This window comes from Equus asinus, chromosome 10, assembly GCF_041296235.1.
Source record: "Equus asinus isolate D_3611 breed Donkey chromosome 10, EquAss-T2T_v2, whole genome shotgun sequence".
Lineage (NCBI taxonomy): Eukaryota > Metazoa > Chordata > Mammalia > Perissodactyla > Equidae > Equus > Equus asinus.
The window spans coordinates 63,828,417-63,854,925 of NC_091799.1; the positions used below are offsets into that span (position 1 = coordinate 63,828,417).

At 38.4% G+C, this 26,509-nt stretch overlaps 1 protein-coding gene across 5 annotated transcripts in view; it reads left to right on the forward strand.

Moving 5' to 3' along the window:
• PDE4D (phosphodiesterase 4D) overlaps positions 1-26,509 on the forward strand; it is a 1,407,338-nt gene that overhangs the window by 285,901 nt on the left and 1,094,928 nt on the right. The window contains exon 3 of one of the 5 annotated variants that reach the window (XM_070519633.1): positions 319-482. The exons of the other annotated variants lie outside the window; for them this stretch is intronic. The gene's annotated coding sequence lies outside the window, so the exon portion shown is untranslated. The remainder of the gene's footprint in view (positions 1-318; positions 483-26,509) is intronic. 5 annotated transcript variants of the gene reach the window in all.

The following is a 26,509-nucleotide window of genomic DNA, read 5'->3' on the forward strand; positions in this document are numbered from 1 at the left end:
AAAATGTGGTATAATCTTAAAAAATAATCTGGTAAAATTATAGTCATGATTACAAAAAATTTTTCTGGTCTAAATGCTGAAAACTGTTCGGCTTCTATGCTTTAAATTACATTTATTACTAATACGTAATAAATTGCTTGAATTTGAACATTCAAGAGGTAAGAGATTATATACCAGAAAGTTCCCCGGGCTCCTACTTTCTACTTTATGTTATTCTAAATCAGTGTCCTAAATTATCAGTCACTTTTTTTTTAGTATTTTCTTATGATTTTAAAAAAAGTAGCTCAATAATTACTTCTGTGGTTGTCTTTCTTGCAGTGACTTGCCGGAGCCGTGACTCCTCATTTTCCTATCTCCAGACCAGTTTCCCAGCCTTCCTTCCCTGTCTTGGTTAATGGTATACTTGATCTTCTGGTTGTGACAGCTAGAAACCTCAGCTTAAACTTGGACTCTCCTCTCTCCCTCTGAACCACTGACTCATGGTAATTTCTTTTGGCATGTGCTGTACGTCTGGACCTTGTGTGTAGTCTCACTACCCCTTCCTTAGTTCATGTTCTCAGATAAAAACATTCCACCCTATCACCAAGCCTTTAGTCTCTCCCGCTTCAATTCATCTCCTGTACTGTCATAAGACAAACATTACTTTTGCTATTTTCTTGTTCAGAAACTTTTGGTAGCTCCCCATTACTTCCAAAAATATAATAAGCAAAATTTGACTCAAGAGTGTTCACAGCAGCATTGTTGATAATGCCCAAATATTAGAATCAACATCAATGTTCAGCAAGAAGAGAATCATTAAAAACATAATTAGAACCCTATGATGAAATCTTATTTGACCATTAAAGGTGCTATTTTTGAAGAATTTTTAATGTGTGAAAATGTGCAATGTAGCAGAGCATAACATTGAATATACCACTGTAAATACAAAATATAAGAAATATGTATGTATATACAGATGTTGTCAGTGGTTATCTCTGGATGGCCCAATTACAGGAAATTTTTCTTTTTGGCTATCTTTTTCAAAGTTTCTACAATGAGTGTGGCTTGTTTTTATAATCAGAAAAGCTTGCTCTAACAATCAGGACCAGGAAGGGAACTTATGAATTACTTAGTTTAGTTGTTCTTAATATAATTTTGGACCATAGGCCTCTTTGAGGATCTGATGAATGTTATGGCATTTTTCTCAGAAAAGTGAACATCTGCCCATAGATTAAAAATTTGGCATATGGTTTTGGCAAGATTTTACACCTCAGATTAAGAATCTTTTAACAGTACAATTCTCTCATTTGGGAGATAATGATGACCCAAGAGATTGGCCTACTGCCCCATGGGGGACTGGAGGAAGAGCCAGGAGTAGCTCTTGTGTTTCTAGCTTTTTGCCCTGAAACAGGGCTGCCCAGGAGATTTGGGATCACACTGCAAGCATCCCTCCAGTCAGGTGGTACTTATGGTCAGTCTCTAAGTTGCTAAGCCTGTCAGGCACTAGGCCACATCTGAAGAGGCTCCCCTTTATCTCTGTGGAGGGACCTTATCTGTGGTGGCTGCTGCTGCTGTTGCTGGTTGGAGCGGCTTCTCTGCTCCTCATCCCTGTGAAGACAAGGTTTTATCAGCAAGACCAAGAGGACCACCTTCTAAGTCATTGATGCCTCCTAGAAGTGAGCAAATACAATGTGTGTCTGACAGCGTTGAGTTTGGTACCTATTACTTTCTTGAACTTTTTCCTTCATACTTTATGATTTTATTGTGTGCAGGGGTGATAGAGACTTTTGGTTTGAGAATGTTTGTTTTCTTTCATTGTCTGGCAGTTTTCTTTGTATGACCTTGATGGCGATGATGATGGCAGGGCGGGACAGAGGCCTCTCTCTGCGTTTGCATCACTCCTTGCATTGGAGGCCATAGCAGTTTCCTTCCTGGTGCCTGAACAGCCTGCAAAACGTGGGGCTGGAAAAACTTCCCTTTCCTGGCTTTGGGTGATTCTGTTTTTTCACAGCTTTATGTTAGGCAGGAAGTGAGGAAAAAGCACCAGCAACGAGAGCAACACATCCACTAGAGCCAGCCTTTCAACTGGGAATGAAGGAGAGATGCCCTTACTTTGTCAGAAAGCCCTGCAGGGCCCTGATAAATCTTGCCACAGACAGCAGATTTTACAGATAAAGGAGGAGTGTTTCCTTTAGTGCAATACAGCTGCAAACAGAACTAGAAACAGCTGTCTGATAATTTTTTGCAAGTTGCTAAGCCCTCCACAATCTAATCTCTGCAGAGAGCCTTGAATCAAAATAGAGGATGGAATCCCTGCATTGAACAGAGGAGTTGTGTAAAGGTAAGGAAATGAACCTTTTTGAGCACTTCCAAGTACTGGGCGAGGTGCTTTCATGGATGTTGTCACATTTACTCCTGAAGAAATGCTGTGGAGTAGCTGCTGTTATCTTTATCTTTATAGGTGAGGAAACTGAGGCCCAGAGGGGAAGTGTTTTGCCCACAGACACACAGTTAGTAAGAAATTGAGCTGAGTGTGTCTGCTTCCGGCTCAAACTTTCTCCTATTTAATAAATAGCTCATAGGATGGCATATGGTTTTGGAGTGTTCTAATTATCTTTTATGTGTATGTATGTTTTAGATATTTTTATTTATGTACTATAATCTCATTAACAAAAATTAGGAAACACAGAAACACACATGCGCACCCTCATGCAGTTCTATCCTAACCACAACCGCTTGTAGAACCGGATAGATAGTAACTGTTCCTGATAAAGATTTCCTCTTCTCTCTGTCTCTTTGTTAATATGCTGTTGTATTTTTTTCCAGTCCCTTCCCCCTAAGCATATTTCTAATGTAATTATAATCAAAATGTCTATACAATTTTCACTCCTTAGTTAATTACCTTTGCGTAGTGCTTCATTCTGTCACCTCGCTTAGCACTCTTCTTCAGCTGTTGATTTAACAAGATCTGTCTGGCAAAAGGAGACACAGAAGGAGTGAGGCAGCTCCTGAGTGGTCTGGGCATAAACCACAGGGGTCATGATGACACCCATGTGCTTTTCTTCAGTGCTCCTTAAAGGAAAATGGTTGCAACATTATCATTTCGTCTGTAGCATAGGAGAAAAGAGTTCTGGTTCCCCTGTGGCTATAGTTTTTGGCTGGGCATGGCATGCAAGAGAAATGTATCCACCAGATTTCTATTTCCACCTCACTGGTAGCCCTAAGAAGACAGCCAGGCGGGTGTGACTTTCATATGTCTTCTTTCTACCCTCCTAGAAATGGACTTTGTGGGTTTGTTGAGTTAGGTGGTCTATCCACCTGTAATTGGGCTGGGGTAAGAAAGTGAGGACTGTTGCACGTAGTGTGGACCCCCATGTGTGGACACTGTCAGAGTTCAGGAATCGCAAGTCTGTAGGTTGCCAGTTTCCTGCCCATACCATATTGCCTACTACCCACAAGTTTCCTCCCAAGCACATGCTGCCCAAGGGTGAATCTGCACCAGCCTTGGGGAGCTGCCGATGGTGTAGGGTGCAGAGGAAGAAAAGGGGCCAAATTAGAAAGACACCAGCCATGTTGTCACAAATGGCATAATTTTGTCTTTTTTATGGCTGAGTAGTATTCCATCATATATATATATACCACATCTTCTTTATCTGTTCATCTGTTGATGGGCTCTTGGGTTGCTTCAACCTTGAAAATATTATGTTAAGCGAAATAGGTCAGAGAAAGACAAATACCACATGATTTCACTTATATGTGGAAGATAAAAACATAGAAAAGGAGAACAGATTCATTGTTACCAGAGGAGGAGGGGTGGGGGGGGCAAAAGGGATAAAGGGGCACATATGTATGGTGATGGATAAAAAGTAGACTATCGGTGGTGAACATGATGCAGTCTACACAGAAACTGAAATACAGTAATGTACACCTGAAATTTACACAATGCTATAAGCCAATATGACCTCAATTAAAAAAAAGAAAAAAAAGAAAGGCACCAGCTGGCATTTTTCTATTTGGAAGCTGACGTTTTTCTTCTACAAAACTTTTAGATTGCTAGACTCTGGAACTTCAAGGTTTCCTTCTTTGTACCATCCCACGAAAATGTGCTCTGATTCCACGTTCTGTGTTTCTTGAGAGTCTGCTTTCATGGGGCTTTCCAATAGCCTGCTGTGGGGAAGCAAACTACCTTCTTTGCAAGAGATTTAATGTTTCTAAACAGTTTCTTTCTCTCTTACATTCACTGATGTTAAGATGGTGTTTAGGGTAGCACTGTGTCCTCCTGTGTGAGTGACAACAATGGGCTCAACCCTTGTAAACATCTGCCTGTTCTTCCTGTTGCACCTAGCTTCCCACTTCCTGCCTTCTGCTACTTCTCAGCAAGCCCTGTCAGGCAAATCACCCTTCGCCCTCTGTCTGTGTACAGCTGCTTCTACCAAACTGCCTACTCTCTCGGGAGGGACCAATGTTCTCTGCACTTCGGTGACTTCACTTCTGTTCTAGTGACCTTATGTTCACTAATGTAAGTGGGGCCTTATGTCTTTACTAACTTGTATTGATTGGAATTCTCAGAGAGGCTGCTTCAAAAAGCCCCTTGCCCTCATATGCCCTGCCCAGCACTCAGCTTGGACAGGAGATGTGGCATCTCAGAACAGGTCCAGCATTTTCTGGGGAGCAGGGTATTGGTTTTGGACCTGAAACACAAGTGGGTAACTCCCTGGACCCTTTGTGCACCTGAGCTAGAGAGCAGCAGGAGTGAGAGAGAAAAAGGAGTTTTGTTGGCTCTAGGGTCCCACCAAGTAAGGCTCTCTGGTTGAATCATAAGTAATCCCAGGGTTAGCCTTTGAACTCTTTTATGTGCTCCCACTCTGTGATAAGGTTTGATATTATGTGCTGCTTTGACCTCTGGTAAGACCAGGAGGGCCTCAAACAGCATAACCACAAATTCCCCTCCCCATTGTACTCCTGTGGGTAAGGCACTCTAGCCAGACAGCCCTCCTTACCTCACAGAGCATGCAGTGTCTGCTTTGCCTTGAGTAATGGACTTTAGTTCCCTGCTAGCCTGTGGAATTATTTAAACAAGTCAGCCACATCCTCTCGTGGCAACTAGGGGTCACCTCATCCTTTTGTTACTGCAAACCCTGCCTGCCATAGCCTCTGCTTGTTCACTTTGTTCCTGAGTGCAACCCTCATGTGGCCCTGTGTGGCATGCAGTGTCTTCCCCTGGGCTGTGAGTATATGTGGCTAGTGACCTGTTGTAAGTCTCATCTGTCCAGGGTTAGAGGCCGTGTGTTCAGCCATCCCCATATCACTAGGGTAGGAATCCCTCCCTCACCAATGGGGTGAAGAGGAGGTGATCAAAACACACTGCATCCAGTCTTTCTATGGTGTCTAGCACAGTGATGCATGGCGCTTAGTAAGGACTTGATACATATCTGTTGAGTAAATGAATGAGTGAATTCCAAGGGCTCTTCCTGGGTAAAGTTTACATTAAATGTTCTCTCTTTTCAGCTGTAAAGTTTTATTATTCCATGATTTGGCATGGAATGATGCGTGTGAGCAGAGTGCACAAGTTCCTCTTGAACTTCTTCAAGTTCTTCCAACCTTAGAGGGGTCCCAGGGAAGCTAAAGGGAAGAACAGATCCTGAAGACATAATCCACATCCCCAGTTCACAGCTCAGTGTCAGACTGATGTACTTTTGTTGAGCAAACCTTGCCAAATGTTGCTGAATTTGGCAACCAACTATACTTTGTGCCTTCCAAGACAACCCTGTCCATTTGCCTAATGAACTTGAAAGGAATTTGGTGCCTGTCTCTCTTGATTTTGTTTTGCCTGGGCTATCTTCTCCAGTTCTAATTTGTTGATGGAGAAAGCTGCTCCCTGCAACAGAGGGAGGATGGGGTTGGGTGGAGAGCCTTCTTTCCAGTGTGTTTGTGATTCCTGTAGCTACCACTAGGCCGAGGTACCATCCTATTCTGTTTGTAATGAGGTCAGATTAATCAGCAGCCGCCTCTCCCAGCCTTGAAGAGGGAATGTTGTCAGGGAGAATTTCGCCTGTACAAAACTAAGGGAACTCTATCTTTGATTTCCCTTTGATTGTTTTCATGAAGATTTGAGCTTGAGGGGAATCTGAATATCTTTTACACCATTGGGTCTGATAGTTTAGGGCTTGACATTTTGTGCATTCCCACTCCTAAAGCTTTGCTTCCATATATTTACCCATCCCTCCAACCTAAGTCTCACCTTTTAAAAAATTAAACCCACATCTTATAGCTTATCTCCTCTGGGGAGATTTTCCTGCATTTATCTCTTTGTTTCCTTTTCAGAACTCCCTAAGGTTTTTTAGTTGACTATTTTTCACATGTAGTATCACCCAATGTGTTAATTTTGTTCATTTTTGCTTTTCGATGCCTAGGACTTTGAGGCATTTTCTGTTCTTTCCATAGTGCCCTGTACAGTGATTTGCTCATAATAGGCCTTTGTCAACATTTGCTGCTTGATTGTTTGACAGCAGGAACCAAGTAGGTGTGCCTTGATGAGGATGAGTGTCGTTCATCGGGAGACAAGACCACAAAACTGCTGTCAGTTTATCTGAGCTTACACTAAATGGATTCACAAGGCATCCTGAGCTCTGTATATTGAAGCAGTGGAAACAACATGAAAAATTTTATTGCAAGAGCAATTTGGCCAGGCAGCTTCCCAGATGTTGCTAAACTCAGCTTTAACTGTTTTTCAGAGCTTGTGTTAACTGTGTCTCCCACTGCTACTGGAGACAGTGACTCTAGAGATATTACTGATTCATGTCATTTGTTATTTGCCTGAATTTATAATCTGCTCCTTGCGACATCACTTCTCCCACTTATGAAAACAGATAGGCCCAGCGGTTGGAGGAGCAATGAATTAGAACTTACACGGAGCATGTGGTCACTATCGCCTCAGGTAATAAGGAGCAAAGGAAAAAAGGAGCAGAAAGAATGAGCCAAGTCATTATTTTAACATGTCTTGGTTTCCAACGAGGCAATAGAATTTAAGGGTGTTCTCTGCCGGTTACCCTAAGACATCTGCTGTAGAGTCCTTAGCGGGACTCTCGCTGTGGGATGACTGGTCCTAAACCTCATTAACAGAGGCTTTGCTGCTTCATCGGAGGAAGGCGTAGCGCAAGTGGGCGTCAGCATAGAGGTTTATATGAACAAACCCACCTCAGCAACCAGCACTAATTGGCTCCCCCGGGAAGTCCCAAGAGAAGCTGTCAATCGCAAAGCCTGAGTTTTTGTTTATAATGTGTAGTGATTTCTCCTTTACTGCTCTTTCTCCACCCCCATCTCCTTCTGGCACAAATAACAAATAGTTGTCCCAAGGTACAAAAAATTAGAGAGTCAAGGCACATCTTACTTTGATTCCAGCATCATTTTTTTCCCCCATGTTCCGTTCTCCCTAGGGTTGTCTTTCAGAAGGAGATGTGCGATTTTCCTCTACTCCACCCTTGCCCCCATGCCGCTATTTTAAAACAATACCTTTCATGGGAGAGGGATGCTTTCTAAGATTTAGCTGACAAAGCTAGACGGTATTGCTGAAAAATAAGCGCACAATGTCAATGCATTTTAGAAGGTGGTTGATTTCTGCTTTCTATAATGTGACTTTAATTCTACTCTGCTGACAACTTGAGATGATCTTAGTCTCATTGCATATTTTTGTTAAATCATTATATTTTAAAATTAAATCACAAGTCAAAGAAACCCTCTTCTGTCTCTAGGATGTTGGATGTGAAATAAAGAGACTTTCTGTGGTCCAGGGAATCTTCTGTTAAGAAGATAATAATAGTAGCTACGGTCTGATGAAGACTTCCATGTGAGGAAGTACCATGATCCCAACTTTACAGGAAGAAACTGAGGCTCAGGGGTAACCTGCTCAAGGTCCCAGAGTAAGTAAGTGTCAGGATTTGTACGTGGGTTGGCCTGACTTTAAAAGCCTGTCTTCTTCACCACTCAGCTGTGCTGTCCTTTTGCTTAATTTTTGTCCAAAGTCTTTTAGCCCTCTTGTAAATAATTTAAATTAGTTATCATACTAGGCGATCTTTCCAGTGTTTGAGGGACAGGACCAACTCACGTGTAGTTGGCTAACCATTCTACAGTTGTGCTATTTCATGCAGTGTATTTCAGGGCCATGCTGCATGTGGTATTATTGCTAAATCCAGGTGATCATAAGCTTTGTGGGTAATGGTGGTAGATCAGATGGACCGTAGCATGTTTATTTTTCTCCTTTATTTCTTACACTGAGATGGAAGATTCGTGAGGAGGCTGGAGAGCCGTGGGGGGAAGTTCTCTGTTCCAGAATTACACAGACTGAGCTGAAGTTCTGTCAATCACCTAGTTATAGGACATGATTAGCACCAAGAGGACACAGGGGAAGCTTCATTTTTTCTGGTGAATGTGTGATGTAGGATACAGGGTTGATGGGAATTCTAAGGAATAGCAAACTGCAGAAACTTGTTTTTATTGGTTTCATGCACACGTGGAGCCCAGAAAGATGTCAATTGCTTCTTTCTTATTACGTACTTAATTTAAGAGGCTTTTCTTTTCGGTAGTGCTTATGGGAGGATTTAAGCTTGATCGATGCAAATTGATTTTTAAAAAAATCATTAAAATCTGTAAACCTTAGGCGTTATCCTTAGGTTGTAAGTACTAAACTCATTCTACTCCCTTGTTTCATGATGAGCAAAATTAATCTAGAGACCATCAGCGCTAATTAATTCGAATAAGCCAAAAGCATACATATTCTTATTTTAAATGAGAGGGATTTTAGTGCTGTGGTTGTTTTTCTATTATTTTAATTTAAAGTTAAATTGAATAGAAAGGTAGTCAATTTCATTACATGGTGAAACTCCTCGAAAGCCTTCTCAGAATCATTTCCTTTTAGCAGTAGATTATAAAAAGAGACATAAGGGGAAGACACAGGGGAGACAGGGAAGTGGTTCAAACTCTCATGGATTCTGATCTGAAGTAGAAAAATTGGTTCTGAAAATCTAAGTTTGAAACATTAACTAGAGCAACTGCTCTCTAATGTAGCTTGGTCAGTGGCTACCATCCCAGCAGTCAGGGTTGTTTCTAATTGATTTAGAGATGGGATACAAAAATGCACATATAATCCAAATCATATTTTAGCCAAAATTTTTAACTTCTTGTGTTGTATCCCATAGTCAAAAAAATAAATAAATCTCTGTAGGAAGGGATTCCATATAATAATTTATTTCTAGTCTTCTTTCATTTTCATGTCTCCCCATGGGGTAGACAGAGATGCCAATAAACAATAAAATGATCAAAAGGTGAGGCAAAGAAGTAGAATGTGAGGCAGTCTCTGGATAGCATACAGACAGAATGGCCAGCCTCTGACTCACAGGCTGTCTCAAAAGGTTGGTCATGACTTTGAAATTTTACCGAGTCTATCTCCTTTCCTTTTAGGCAGGACTGCTCTTATACCTTTCCCAGTAGATGATAATCTATCCTATTTTTTAATGAAACTTCCAGTGTAGAGGACACTGGCTCCCTCAGGAACTCATTGTGAAGTTAGATGGTTGTCAGAGCAGGATTCTGTTATTGTCTATTTTTTTGTTCATCCCCTCCACTCGGATGATCAGCCGGGATGATCAACTTGATATAAACAGAGTTGCATCCACGTAAATGTATTGTCTACGACACTTGAACAGATTAACAGACAGAGAACATGATTACCCTGGAGAGCAGCCAGTCCAATCCCTTCCTTATGACTAGTCTAAGACTTCTCTCCTCTAGACTGAGAATGCAGGCTTTTCTATTTTAATTCATGTTGTGTTGTTGACTTATGTTCACTTTAGAGCTTCAGTTTTTTATTTTTTTTTGAGAAAGATTAGCCCTGAGCTAACATCCGCAGCCAACCCTCCTCTTTTTGCTGAGGAAGACTGGCCTGGAGCTAACATTCCTGCCCATCTTCCTCTACTTTATATGTGGGATGCCTACCACAGCCTGGCTTGATAAGTAGTGTGTAGGTCTGTGCCCGTGATCCCCGCCTGCGAACCCTGGCTGCCAAAGCAGAGCATGCAACTTAACTGCTACACCACCAGGCCAGCCCCAGACCTACACATTTTTTTGCCAGCTCTATGCATTGTTAGTATTTTCCTGGTCTATGCTAAAATCATGCTGGTTCTGTTAGCTGATATCCAAAATATATAATTTTAAAAAAATGTGACTATTGGTTCCTGTGATCCCTAGGACATAGGATTAGCCCTGGAATGGACTTAGACTCCTGGGCTCCAACCCGGTTTCTGCCACAGCTACTGGTATGACTTTGGGTGGGTAATTTACTAAGGGTCTCTGAGTCTCAGTTTATCACTGTTAAATGTGTGGCCAGATTACAGCAGCTTATCTCAGTGAGTTTTCCAGGAGATGTTAACAGATACAACATGAAGAATGGTCCCGTTTTAAAATAAATGGTGGTCATGGTGGTCATGGCGGTGGGGACACAAATTAAATGAACCTAAACAGATTTCTTTACTGAAAGACTTGAACCTTAAAAAAAGGTACATTTTAAATCTTCAAATCTTCACGAGAGATTTCCTCAAGTTATCCAACTATGGTTCCTTTTTTCCCTTTCAATGGTACTCTAATGCCACCCACTGTCTCCTTAGTGCCCATCCCAGAAATGTAGTAAAACCACCAGGAAAGCACCCAGGGCTCTATATAGATCAGCTAGAGATGATAGTCTATCCTTCCATGGTTTCCTATTTGTGTGGGCTCTTTGAGGGCAGGAGCTTTTTCTTACTCGTCTTATGTAACAAGGGTCAGGTCCAATGCCTGACATCTAGAAGATATTTAATAAATGCATTGAATTGCATCACACTGTCCATAAATGGAAGACAATGCCTTGAAAATTTTTGAGCTGCTTGTCACAGAAAATCTACTCTATATTGTGAGTATATGAGATGAGTGGAATTTGTAGTCAAGATGATATCTAAGATCAGGACTCTATGAGAGTTTCTTATGGTTATAAAGATAACATCAGAATAAAATTACTCATAGATAACCACAGGTAGATTAGAGAAGGGCAGAGTACAGCTTTGCAGGCAATCTTACTGGTTCCTTTCCTTGATCTAGACAAATTTCCCAATCACCTTGAGTCCAGATTCTTCCTGAGAATGGTGAATTGTTAATTGGGGAAGTTCATCCAGATTACCAATATGAAAGAAAGAGATAAGACCCCATGAAATTTACTTCATCTTCCAATCTTGTACAATGCCATTATGTACATATGAATTTAATTCATTAAACTTATGATGAGTTTATTTTTCTCCTTTCTATTCCATTACCCTGTTGTGTTTCTTGTAAGCTTCTGGAGGGCTTATCTCATACATATTTATTTCTCCTTTGATACCTAGTGTTTTGTGATCATAGGAAAAGCTCAATAAATATTTGCTGAAAAAATAAATAGACGAATATGGTGGTTCTGACATTTTTCCAATTTAGCATCAGAAGTTAGAGACAGTAAATATGATGAACTTATATTTTGCAAAACTTAAATGACGTTTTGAAAGTAGGGAAAATAGGAAAAACATTGCCTATCATTTCACTGCCAAAGAATAACCACTGTTAAGACTTCAGATTGTTTTCCTCTAGACATGTTTTGTGCGAAGGCAATTTTTATATAGAGTTGTAATCATAGTGTATATACCATTTTGTATCCTGATTTTTTCGCTTGAAATTATATAGTTTATAATCATTATATGTACAATTTTGTATGCAAGAAACATTTCACAATAAAATTTTTTAAAAAACCATAGAAGTTCCAGGTGACATAGTTTTCACAGAGATTTTAAGTTGTTCCTGCATGGTTTTCTCAAGCATTTATTCTTTTATTGTCATATTTCTTGTTAGACTTTTTCCTTGTTTTATTTTTATTTATTTATTTTACTATGTAAAAGGGCTGTTGTAAACATTTTGGACATGAATATTTTCCTGTTTTTCCTTTTGAGTATTTTCAAAACATAAGGTACATATTGGAAAATTGCTTTTCAATAGTTTGTGTCAATATTTACTATTTCGGACAATGTATAAACATTCTACATTCACTGCAAACTCACCAACAATGAATATTTTTCACTTTTTAAAATATTGACTAATTTTAATGGGGAAATGGTTCCTTATTTTGTTTCATTTTGTGGTCTTATTGGTGAAGTCAAACCTTTTCTCATATAATTTTTAATTTTTGTTCTTTTGTGAATTGTCCTCTCATGCGTTTCCATTTAGTTTTCTTATTGAATTGTATGAGTGCTTCTTTCCATAAAGCATGCTGGTTTCTGCAGGTGTATTCACACCCCATTGCTTAGCTGATGCCCAAGGAGAGCGTGTGAAGCAGGGCGATGCCGCCATCAGCGTGGGCAGCAGAGCAGGCCGCTCTGTGGACAGCCGTGTAATGCAGCAATGGGGAGGGAGTACGTTACTGAACAGTCCCATCTTTCCGTGTTAGTTCAGCATTGCAGAAACCAGGCCTGGCCAGCGAGGTATGTGTGAGAGGCTTCATTCCTCTCTTTGTTTCAGCTATTACTAGATACGGATCTTTATTGTAGATCTGGCTATTATTAGGTTCAGAAATTGCCAGTAAAGTGGGGCTGTGGGCACATTCGGTTTATGCCCACATAAGTGTCGCAACTACTCAATATCGTATGCTCTTCACTTGAGCAAATTGCCAACAGCTTGTGGTAACTCCTTAGGAATAATGAGAATCAACCTCATTTTAGGAGAGCAGACAGATTGTGTCTGTATTTGGCAACCCACATCCCTCTGCAGCTGGGATTGCTTAAGACACTCCACGGAGGTGAGGGCCCATACTGACAGAGAAATGTCCATTTTGTCTGAGGAGCTGCAGAGTTCTGTCAGCATCTGCTGGCAGTGATGCTTTCTCTAGCATGGCTTCACCCCCCAAACCACTGGACGTGACAGAAGTTGATGTAAGATCTCTGCAGTCTATTTCAGTCCCTTGTCATTTCGCCAGGGAGCTAAATGCTAAATGCCTGCAGACACATGGTAAACTAAGAGCTCCTTTTAAAACAAGACAGAAACTTTCAAAACTACATCCAAACATGCTGGTTGTATTTTTTTGATACTAATTTTTTATCTTGCATGAAACACTCAGAAATAGTTCAGGTATTGCTAACGACACAAAAATTGTCCTATAGCAAAGAAAACAAAAGTTCCTTCACTTGAATAGCAAGGTTTTATATGGAACAGTTAAGAATAGTTGGAAATGATTTGAGGATAGAAGAGTCTTTCCTGAATACTATTTTTATCATTTTTTTTTCTTCAGATTCTACAATGCCTCCTAGTTGCAAGTAGGATTAAATCCAAATTCTCCTTGGCCATCTTTTCCATGTGAATTTTAGACTCAATACTATTGTTAAGTAATTTGAAAAACCAGCTTTCTCGTTTCCACCCCAGGATGTTTCTTCCCCAAGAAGAGAGCCCACTCCTGTCTCTGTCCGTGTGGCCTTTTCTGTTTCTTCAGACATCTGCCTCCTCAGTTATCTCCGTCACATTCCGTCTCGTCCACGCTATGTCAGCTCACATGTTCAAAATATGTTGCTTATAAATCCTCTTAGTTATGTGTGTATGTTATTATTTCCTTGAGGGGAGAACCAATTCCATTTCCTTTATACTTTGCAACATGTTGACTAGAAAGTTTTTCATGTACTATGTATCCAAATAAATGTCCGTCGTCTGATTATCTTCTACTCTAAAACATTCATGAGATTCAAACGGTGAGTACGTTTCCAGGTAGCTGGGGGACATATGTGTTTAGGGTTACTGATTTCATATTTCAAATAAAATCACAACTTAAACATATATGAAATAAAATAGATTCTGATTTTGTTTTGTCTGTCCCTTAATCTTTAAATAAGCAGTTTGAAAAATTTTTTCTTTTAAAGATGCTGTCAAATCTCTGATGAGGCCATGTTAAAAGTATTTAAACTATAAAAGTAATGGGCCAGCTGATGGTGATGTTTGAAAGAATATCCTTGGGGCATGATGATTACGTGATTTTAGAAGTCTACATGTGGGGTCAGTTCTGGCAACAGTTTAGAATAGACTGCACTACTTTGGCCAACTGGAGTGACAGTAGAATCAGGTGGCATTAACTTTCTGGATATTCCATGTAAGATAGTCTTGATAAAGGCACATGGAAGAAGTGCTGATTTTTACCCACTAAAATTAAATTCTAAGATTCCAAAGACAATACTGAAACTGTGAGCTCTTTCTTTGATAATGAATGTGTCTAGACAGATGATGAGCTTGTTAAACGTCAGGATTATAATTCAAAATGACACCATCAATTTGGAGAAATGTAAAAAGGTGTACAGAATCAATGTTTGAAGAATCGCTTGCTGAGGTCAGGTTGGAAAATATGTTGTATAGGATACTGTCTTCACCCAGGAGTAGATCATGGCTAAAAGCAAGCTTACTCTTGGGAACTTGATGATAAAAATGTTGATAATGAGCAATTAATTGTGAACCTAAGTTATGTAATCCTTATAACAACTTCCTATGGTATAATTATGTTCATTTATAAAGGAGGAAATTGAGACTCATAGAGAAGAAGTGAGTTGCTCAGGTCATACAGCTAGTAAGCAGCAGAGTTAGGATTTGAACCCACTTCTCATTGACTCCAAAGACCACTATCTTGAGATACTGGAAAGTTGGGAAATAGAAAATTAGTCATGAACAGTTATCATGACATATAAAGGAGAGATTCCTTCTGAATTCTGAGTTGTTTCAATGAGTTACTGTTGGTAAATTTGAAATACATGTGCTCTTTCTAACCTCGGCTGATGTGATTGACATGGTCTGATATGAAGGGATGATTACTAGATTTGTGGAAAGGAGAAAGGGCCAATATGACACTGTCCAGATCTGAGGAAACAAAGCATAAACTGAGATAGCGGTCCTCTTCGTTTAGGAAGTGTTGGAACCGGGCTGCTATTTTTCAGCGGATTTTCTGTAAAGTGACGACGCCTCCTAATAAATACTCATTGTGAATTAAATGCTGTATGTACTATTTGAGCATTTACTAGATGCTAGGAACTGCATTAAGTGCTTAATATATGTTTCTCATTTCATTTTTTCAATGACCTTGCAATGTAGATACCATTAATATTCCCATTTCACAGATTAGGAGCCTGAGGCAAAAAAGATTAAATGACTTTTTGAAGACCACACGTCTTATTACTGGCTGAATCAGATTATGTCTAAAATCATGATGACGTATGTTATCAACAACTACCTCCTGCTTTTTGCGCTTTAAACATTCTACGTAATTTTACACATGATTTTGCATATGGTTTACCTAGATGATTTTGAAACCCCAATCAGATTATGGCTGCAAGATTATAGAAGGACTCCATAGAAATCCTGTGTAGTGTTATTAATTACTATTATTTTTGGCTTAGCTGGAATGACAGATGAATTCTGGCAGCAGAGATACTCTGCGTATTACTTCCTTCATCTGTAAAGTGGAATGAATAATGCTTCACCTGCCTGAAGGCAGAAGGTGAACAAGACAAAGTCTTTGACTGAATATCCACAGAGTAATACATTTCCAGTTATATTCTCTGGGGAACTGGGGATACTGATATGTGTATGAATGAGCATGACCTGGGCATCTTAATAGTATATGAAAGGCAGTATGGGAGGAAATCTTTTCTTGCTTCTTAGTGTAATGTTGACCTTTCTGGTTGAACCATAGACTCTTGACATCAAGGGATCTTAAACCAGGACAAAGGGATCATATCTAGTTTCCCATATAGCAGTGTCCCTCCTTTGAGAAACATTAGTTTTCACTTTGACAATGGTATGTTATCTTTTGCTTTTAATCCTGGCTAAAAAGTAATTTCAGAAGGATGTAGAAAGGAGATATATCTAAGATAAACTCTTCTAAGAATAGAGGTTGATGGATGAGTTTTTCAGAAGCATAAAAAATTCTTAAGGTATAATAAGTTGATGGCTTTCTTGAATTAGCAGTTTATCACACCACACAGTTCTGTGAGTAATTTATCATTGAGTCAGCTTCCTTTTTACTCTGTCTCATTATTGTAGGTTAATCTGAGACATATAGTTTCTGAAATATTGACAAACCCTTTTTGAATTATTTTTTTGGAAACTATCAAGACATTTGGCTCCTTTTGATTTATTACCCTTGACTTCAGTACTAATTCCAGGCATGTCAGGTGTGGTATTATCTGAGCATCTGTAAAGATAAGTGGATGATATTAATTATGATGGTTGTGCCTTTTCTCTCATGATCAATTCTTTTGCTAGAGTGGTAATAATAATGTTTTCAATAAAAACGCCACCTGAGATTTTTCTTCCTTTCTTATAGGATAGCTCTTTACTGTAAAATTGAGATGGCCTCTCAACTCTGAAGCAGCTTCCATTCATCAAAAAGGGCCAACCTAATGTTCTAAAGCAGACTAAATCCTTTTAATACATACCCATTTTTAGGGCCAAGGGAAGTGGCTTGTTCTGCAGGAAAACATTTCTTGGCCTGTTGTTATTTTAAATGCTTGCAGGAGACCACAGAACAAGAGAAAAGAGTCAGCAACAACCCCCAGCGTGCCTAGGGGATGACTTGTTCTTTCATATTTGTAGAACCCTGTGTCAAGAAAGCGAATGTCTAAAAATAAAAATGCATTTACTTAGAATCTCTGGGGCAAGGTGCAAAGAGCCTGTGCTATAGGAGCCCAGATTAAAAACTAAGTGGTTGAGGGGCCGGCCCCGTGGCCAAGTGGTTAAGTCCGCGTGCTCTGCTGCAGGCAGCTCAGTGTTTCCTCAGTTCGAATCCTGGGCGTGGACATGGCACCACTCATCAAGCCACGCTGAGGCAGCATCCCACATGCCACAACTAGAAGGACCCACAACTAAGAATATACAACTATGTACCGGGGGGTTTTGGGGAGAAAAAGGAAAAAAATAAAATCTTTAAAAAAAAAAAATTGAGTGGTTGAAATCTGCAGAGCAACTGCTATCAGCAGAACCGTGGGCGCTTTCTGGTTAACTTTGCGCTGTTTGAGTAGTTTCAATAAATTGACTTTGGGTACTAATGTCCTTTGGTCTTGTAGTTGCTGTCCACGACTCATAGTGACGCATTTGCTGGTGAGTTGTTTCTTCACAGTCCGGTGATTACTGGCCTTTCAAAGCATTGACTTAATCCACCAATGTGTACAGTCACTGAAATGTCATCGAGTCTATTCAACACTCTAGTCAAGTTCCAAGTGGTAGGAATCAAAATCCCACTAAAGTTCTCATATATGTTTCCTATAACTTTTCCCCTGAAATGTGGCATGGGATGGAAAATAGAGTCTAGGAGTGGTGTAAGCACTATTTAAACTTTGCTGATAGAGCAGATCCATGAGAAAGACAAGGGACAAGCCAGAGGGATTGGATTTACTACTTTTCTTCCAGTTGGTTCTTGCTCTCTTAGATGTTACTCCAATTCTCCACTCCTTCCACAGGAGTAAAATCTTAAAACTAGAAGATCGAATGCTGTGGCATCTTTCATTTCTGTATGTCTCATTATCAGTCCACACGCCTGCCATTACCACCACCATATTTTCAAAGGTCTTTCAACTCTCCTTAAAGCCTAATGACTCTAGTTTACCATGCTTTTCAAAGGCTCTCCTCTTCTAGTACAACTTCAGTGGTTTTGCAACATCAGTAGAAAGAATCTAAGTAAGTAAGCTAGAGTGAGTTTACACCTGATGTTTGACAAAAAATATATATATACATTAAAAAAGTGAGCTGTGGAATTGTGGGTGTAGTATTGATTGTGCTAATTGGAGTGGGAGTTTTAAAAAAGAAGATATTTCATTCATAAACGAGAAAAGTATATATTGTTTAAAAAGTGTGTTAATGTCATATTCTCCATCCCCCCTATATATTTTTAGCTTGATATCATCTAATCTCAATATTTGAATATAATCAACGTCATTAGATTGAGAAAGTCCAGGGACACAGGATCACTTCTGCACAAATCTTTGAGCCAAGCCAGCCCCAGACTATTGCAGCTTGGTGACACTTCCTAGCCTGCTTCTAGAGATGCTTCTCCTCAGTGATCAGGGACTGGGGATCCAACACAGGCACATCAGAAGAGCGTGCTTTATGTGCAATGAACTTTCAAACTAAAAAAAAAATTTTTTTCTTCATGTTGTCCTTGTTATATCATTTGCGTAGTATCAGGAAAAACGAGTGATAATTTATACGTGAAAAAGTATCCATGCTGTGAAGAACTCTTGAAGTTGACTCCGGTTTTCAGCAGAATCAGTGTATCTGATATTAGAGTTGATGTCTACAGAAAAGGCAGCTTTTCATTTAGTGAGGTCAGAGAGTATATGTAGAAGCACTGTAAGCAACTTTGAAATTTTAGCAGAAGAGGATTTTGAGTAATGAAATTCAAGGACAGTTCGTATCAGTGGACTTTTTGATAGTTATTTCAAATTTTCTCTTACGTCGTCTGGCATCATAGATGCTTTTTTTTTTTTTTTTCACTGAGGAAGATTTGCCCTGAGCTAACATCTGTGCCAATCTTCCTCTATTTTGTATGTTGGTCACCACCACAACATGGCTCCCGACGAATGGTGTAAGTCTGCACCTGGAACTGAACCTGGGTCCCTGAAGTAGAGCACACTGAACTTACCCACTAGGCCATGGAGCTGGTCCTACAGATGCCTTTGATAGCAGGTTGAATTCAGTCTATAATTTTCAGCCTTTGTAGTCGTCAATATCATCACTTCAGATATAGTTTAATTTTCTCAAATACTAAGACAGGTAGTGTCTGTGTTATTTACAAGTGGAGGAGGGACTAGGGTGATGATTTCTGTTTTCTTGTTCCATTTCATATGCAAATGAAGTTTTGTGTTTTTGTTTTCAGGAAAAGGTATGCCTAGTTGTATCTTTGTAAAATATCTTTTCAGAAAATGTTTTGAATATTCATTTTAATAGTGACTTGTGATTCTATGTGGGCTCTGTGCTGTTAAATCTTAAGTGTGTGAGTCTTATAGCTGAGCAGTAATTTTAGTGACATTTTAATGTCATATTCTCTCCTTAGCAGGCTGTTTGCATATTGAGTGCAAGATATATTTTAGGACTTTTTTTTAACATAAGATATGCTGATAAATGATTTTGACATGACTTGTCCTCTTGTACTAACTATATTTTATAAACATTTTTATTCTTTCCTCTTGAATGACACATTGCACTGAAAGAGAGAAAACTGGGTTTCTGTCAAGCCATGGTGACCTAGTGTTGACCTTGCTCAGCCAGTTACTTATTACTTTGCCCTAAATGTTTAATAGAACAAACCTAGCCCCTGTGTGAGTATGAGGGAGAAATGGGGCCAGAAGTTGCAGAAGTTGCATTTACTTGCCATTAAACTGTGATCAACTTCTCCCCTTAGACAACTTCCTCTTTCTGTTGCAAAGCACGGAAACTTCTGAGGAAGGGGCCCCGCTGCAGGGATAAGGTTAGGAGTTTTCTTGCTCAGAGGAGCTGCCCTGCATCACAGTAGGCCATGAATGGCCCTCTCCTGCTGTGACTCAGGCCCAGCCCACTCATCGGTTACAGTCTTTAGGAAGAGGCAGAAGCTCAGTGGTGGCCTTTGGAGCCACATGCTCATTCCTCGATGATGCTCCTTGCACAGTGAATGCCAGCTTCTCCTTGATCAGGTATGGTGCCATTGTCTTGAGAGTGATTAGAGACAAAAGTGGTGTTGCAGATGCGTCAGGCTATGGTACATGCAAATGTAGGTCTTGGGGGTGCTGAATTTAGAATGATGTAGAAATTTCTTATTGAAATCAGACAGCAGGCAGGCAAGATGATTTTGACATCAGGTTTAATCAAAGTCAGCACAGGAGAGCTTAAAATATACTTGTTTGGTGATAAGACATTGATGAGACAAACATGCTTTAAAAAAGAGAGATTAGAAGAATCATGAAAGAATTGTGAGTATCCATCCTCTTCTCACTATTTCCTTTGCTACCACCTGAGTCCACGTTACCAGGATCTCCCCTCTGGGCTAATGCAAGGCCTCCTAATGAAGCTCCCAGGTCCGTCCTGGAGGCTGGCCTTCACACCATTGAAAATGCAAGTCAGGTTTTGCCACTCCTCTGTCCAAACTTTCCAGGGATTTCTCATCTCACAAAGAGTGAGATGGAAAGTTTTTACTGTGGCTGACATGGCATACTTGGTCCTGCCCCTTGCTTCCTCTTTGTCCTCATCTTGCACCACTCTTATTCTCATTCACTCCACTCAGGCCCCTCTGCTTTCCTTCCTGTTCCTTGATTACACCATACACACTCCCTTGTCAGAACCTTTTCACATACGTATCCCTCTCCTTGGAACGTTCTTCCTTCAGATATCCACATTACTCACTACTTCCCTTCATTCCCATCTCTGTTCAAACAGCACTTTCTGAGAGAGGTTTTCGTGGCCATGCCATCCAAAATAGTGTACTCATACCCACCCCATCACTCTCTGTCCACTTACCCTGCCTTCTTCTTCTTCATAGCACTTATCCCACAGGTCACATTCTATTAAGTTGAATCATATGAAATTTCCTTTTAGTGGGTCAAGAACAGTCTAATATTGGCCATCTCGTATGGTTCAACCTAAAATATATTTATTAATTTGTTTATTATTTTTATTCCAACTTAAAATGTATTTATCAATTTGTTTATTATTTTTGTTCTTTCCCCTGTACTAGGATTTAAACTCTGTGAGTCCAGGGCTTAGTTTTGTTTTGGGCAATATCCCCAGTGTTTAGAATATAGCACATACTTAGAAAATCTGTATTGAATGAATGGAAAGAAAGAGGAAAAGCTGGTGAAATTTGTTGGTAGTGAGGAGAGAAAATTCATATGAAAAGTGATCTGTGCTTAGAGATTCTAGAAAAATGTGATTGGAGGAGCTTCAGAGAGAGTCCAGAAAATGGAAGGACTTATTTGGATCCACATGAAGTACAGTGTAAATTTTCTATCTAATTGGAGCTCTGGGCTATGTATGGACTTTATATATTTTTTCCACATGGTTTCCTGAAACTGGGACTAAGAGGCTTAAAACAAGTTTTGGGAAAAACTCTTCTGAACTGAAAAAGTTTCACAGTTGGTAAGTTACAAGGATTCAGCTTGCCAATTGCAGATATAAGTTAATTTTTATGAGAAAAGAAGTTATTTTTTACTTTCAGTTCTAGGAACATGGCTGATAATCTCAATATCGTGCCTCATACAAACACTCAGAAATACTAGAAAAAAATAAACAACTTCTTTTATGCATATCTGATCTTGAAAGGAGATAAGGGTATCACCATGGGTCAGAAATGAAGATACCATTGAAAACCTCAGGGAAAGACATGTGAACTGATACTGTGTCTGCCCTCGGGAGAATGGAATTAGTCTCCCTAAACCAAGGGCTTGAGTTTTAACAACCATGTGGAGATACGAAATGAAAAATTGAGATGGTAGATTGGAACAGAGATCTTCAGCACAAAGTTGTGACCTTTGAATGGAAGGCTCTAGAAAAAAATCTACCATCAGCACAGAAGAGACAAGAAAGCTATCTCAGAAAATATTTCCTCCAAAGACATATCCCTGTGGATTTGCACCTCATTTGGGTTTGGAATTTGAATCTGTACTACTTGTATAGTATGGAAAACAATCATAACTTGAGAAATAAACCCAAAAGTTCCAAGGCCACTGACAACTCTGAAATTTCTGGCAAAATCAGTTGCAAAGTTCTTGGAAAGGAGTTTGGCATTATATCAAGCTTCACAGATTTCCTACAGATAAATTTCTTCTAAAGATTGACTCATAATCTAAAATTATAAAACATAAGAAACTTCCTCCATAAGTAATAATTATAAAACACAGCAAACAGCAGGATTAGAATCTAATACTTCAAATTATGAAACTATCACATAGAGAGTATAAAATAAGAATATTGAAAATGATTAAGAGAAAAACAAATTATAACTATAAGAAAAATTAGGTTTTAGAAAAAACCAAATAGAAATTCTACAAGTGAAAAATATAGTAATTGAAATAAAAAATTTATCAAATAGGTTAAACAACAAATAAGACACAGCTGAAAAGAGAATTAGTTAACTGTAATGTAATTTGAAGAAATCAACCAGAATGCACTGAAGAGAAACAGGTAGAAAATATGAAAGAGATGTTAGGAGACATATTGGAGAGAATGAGAAAATTCAGTGAGTGTTTAATAGGTGTTCTAGAAGGAGAGAATAGGGAGAATTGGGAAGAGACAATATCTGTCATGCAATTAAATTAAGAATTTAAGCAAAAAGACAACAAAAAATCCCAGATAGATTTGAAAATTAATAAACACACTTCCTTTGTAAAAATTTTTTTTATTTTTATTTTTTTTTGAATAAGATTGGCCCTGAGTAAACATCTGTGCCAATCTTCCTCTTTTGTGTGTTGGACAATGCCACAGCATGGCTTGATGAGTGGTTTGTAGGTCCATGTTCAGGATCTGAACCTGAGGACCCCAGGCCTCTGAAGCGGAGTGTGCAAACTTAACCACTACACCACCAGGCCAGCCCAAATGAACACGTTTCTAAACAACTCATGAGTCAAAGCAAAAACACAAGAAAAATTAGAAAATATTTAAAACTAATGTTAATATAAATTACAATAATACATAAGAAAACTTATAGGAAGCAAGAAAATTGGTAATTAAGGCTGAAAATTGGTAAAGCTTAGCATCCAATTCAAGAATTTAAAAAACAAACATAAAGTATAATAAAAGAAATAATAAGCAAAAAGTAGATATTAGCAAAACATGAAACAAAATCAAAAGCTGGTCCTCTGAAAAAGCAAATAAACAGAGTAACATTGTGGGCTTGAGCAAGAAAAAAAAGGCATTAAAAAACGCTGGAAATGTTACAGCTAGTGGTCATATGTTAGAAACAACTCCTTTACATCCGTAATAAGAGAAGAATGACCTCTACCTCCGTTTATTTTTAACTTGTGTCCTAGCAAGTGCAGTAAGTAAAGGAAAGAATTAAAAGGTAGAAGGAAAGAAAAAAGAAAAATGGAATTCTCATTAACTGGAGATAATATGATTGTCAAAATAAGAAAGAGACTTTAAAGAAAAACTATTAGAAATAATACAAAAGTTTAGGAAGATTGCTGGATACAAAATAAACATCTTTATATATATTGTCAGTAAATAATTTGAAAATTCAGTTTAAAAGCAGATACCATGAATACCATCAACAAAAGCCAGAAACATGTAGGAATAAATCTAACAAAAGATGTGTAAGTCCTTTACAGATAAAACGATAAAATTTGTATTTAAGATGCAAAGAAAAATGTAAGTAAATGGAGAGATATACCATCCTTAAAGTAGGATGACTCAATGTCGTAAGGATTCAATTCTTATATTAGTTTGTAAATTCTAATACAGGCTCAGAGAGGGGTAGTTTTGTTTGCTTGTTTGTTTGGGGTAATTTGACAAGCTAATTCTAAAGTGTATCAATACAGTTTTGAAGAAGTTGGGGAGACTAGTCCTACCACATATCAAGAGTTATTTTAAAGGTATGGTAATTAAGACATTGGGATATTAGAGAAACGATAGATATATCAAGTTCAGAAACAGATCCGTGCATGACTGAGGATGCATTATAAATCAGTGTGGAAAGGATCCAATAAATGGAAAAATAGTTATACATATGGGGGAATAAACATAGGAATAGCCCTTCCTCACACTGTATACAAATTAAATCCCAGGTGCAATGTAGGGATAAACGTAAAAAGAAGAGTAAAGAATTTACTCTTTTAGAAGAAAATGTATGAGACTATCTTTTTGGCCACTGGGTAGGGAAGGATTTCTTAAGGCATTAAAACACAAACTATAAAGAAAAATAATGATAGATTGAGTATATTAAAAGAAAAAATTCTGTACGGCAGGACACCAGCAATATGAAAAAAGATTTTTCAGACTAAAGCAAGACATTTATAATGCATATAACCAACAAAAATTACTATATACTTTATATGGAGTCCTATAAATAAATATAAGAACATTCGACCCAAGAGAAAATAGGTAATAAATACGAACAAACAATTTACAAAAGAGGAAATAAGAAAGGCTGATAAAACATAAATACTTGCTACCTCACTAGTAATCAGGTAATGCAAATTAAACAAATAAAAATTTCATTTCATACTCAACAATTTGGTAAAAACTAAACTCTGAAAATACCAAATATGGGCAATGACGTGGAAGAACAAATCGGTACAACTAACTGGGAAAGAGTTTGACATTGTTTAGTAAAGTTAAACATGTACATATCCTGAGGGAGAAATTCCATTTCCAGTCGTGTATCATAGAATCATGCTTATATGTATTCACCAGGACACATGCACTAGATGTTTATTTTGGCATTATTTTGTAATGGCATTATACGGGAAAAAATTCTCCATGTCCATCAATAGAAGAAAGTACAAATAAAAAGTGGTATATTACTATAGTGGACTATAGTACAGCAGATAACATGCATCAACTCTATGAAATGCATTAACATGGATAGATCACAACAACAACAACAAAACAAGTTGCAGAGGGATTAATGTGGTATATTTAAATGGTTTAGAGCATGCAAAACAATATTCTACACTTTTAAAGAATATATTCATAGGTAGTAAAATAATTAAAAGAGAATGGAAATTCTAAACACTAATTTGAGGATACTTCTGTGAAAGGAGGTAGGTAAGGAGGGAAATGGTATCAGGGAGAGAGAGATACACTGGGGCTTCAAATCTGTCTGAAGTGTTTTCTTTCCCAACTCTTTATTTGATAATAATTAAAGATTCACAGGAAGAAACAAAGATGATACAGAGATGTCCTGTTTACCCCTCACCCAATTTCCTTCAGGGATTCACCTTACATAGCTAGAGTACAATATCCAAACCAGGAGTTTGAGATCGGTCCAATGTGTGTATATAGTTTTTGGTCCTTTTATTATGTATGGATTTGATCATCTGAATCAAGGTTCAGCAGAGCTCCAGCACTACAAAGATCCTTGCGCTCTGATTTTTAGTTACACCCGCTCCTTTCCCTACAGTCCCTAACCCCTGGCAACCACCTAATTTGTTTTCCATTTCTGCAAAACTTTATTGCTTGGAGGATGTTATATAAATTGAACCATATAGTATGTGACCTTTTGAAATTGGCTTTTTTTTTTTTCACTCAGCTTAATGTCCTTGAGATCTATCTAAATTGTTGTGTGTGTCAACAGTTGATTCCTTTTTGTTACTTAATAGTATTCTATGGTACAGATGTACCAGTTTTCTAACCATTCAACTATTGAGGGCCATTTTGGTCTTTTCAGTTTTGGACTAGTACAAATAAAGCTACTATGAAAAATTGCAGGTAGATCTTTTTGCAGACATAAACTTCTATTTCTCTGAGATAATTGCTCAACTGTGAATTACAGTGTTGCGTGATAAATGCATGTTTAGTTCTTTGAGAAATTTCCAAACTATTTTCTAGAGTGGCTGTACTGTTTTATATCCCCCCAACAGAGTATGAGAGACACAGTTTTTCTGCACATTTGAAAGCATTCGCCTTTGCCACTATTTTTCATTTTAGCTGCTTTAATAGGTGGGTGGTGCTATCTCATCATATTTTTTACGTTGCATTTCTCTAGTGGATAGTGTATTAGTTGTCCATTGCTGCTGTAACAAGTGATCACAAACTTAGTCACTTAAAGCAGTAGATACTTATTATCTTATAGTTCTATAGATCAGAAATCTGACACAGGTCTCATTGGGCTGAAATCAAGGTATTGACAGGCCATATTCCTTCCTGGAGGACCTAGAGGAGAATCCATTTCCTCGCATTTTCCAGCTTCCGTATTCCTTGGCTCATGGCTCCCTTCATATATCTACAAATCCAGCAACTGTGGGATGAGTCCTCCTTATCTCATATCATTCAGACCTCTTCTGCCTTGGGTTTCTGCTTTTAAGAACCCTTGAGATAACATCGGGCCCACCCAGATAATCCAGGATAATTGCTTTATCTTAAGGTCAGCTGAATAGCACCCTTCATTCCATCCGCAACCTTAATTCTCCTTTGCCATGTAATGTACATACTCTCAGGTCCTGGGGATTAAATGTGGACATCTTTAGGGGGATGTTAGTAATGTTGAACATTTTCTCATGTGTTTATTTGCCATCCATATATCCTCTTTAGTGAAGTGTCTATATATATATTTTTTAACATTTTCTAATTGCATTGTTTTATTACTACTGAGTTTTGAGAGGGTTTTTAATTTTTTTTTGGTATTTTTTTAAATTGTAGAGGTGAATCTTCTAATATTTAGTTTACAAATATTTTCTCTCAGTCTGTAGCTTGTCTTTTCATCCTCTTAACAGGGTCATTCATGGAACAAAAGTTTTTAATTTTGATGAAGTGCAATTTATTAATATTTTTCTTTTAT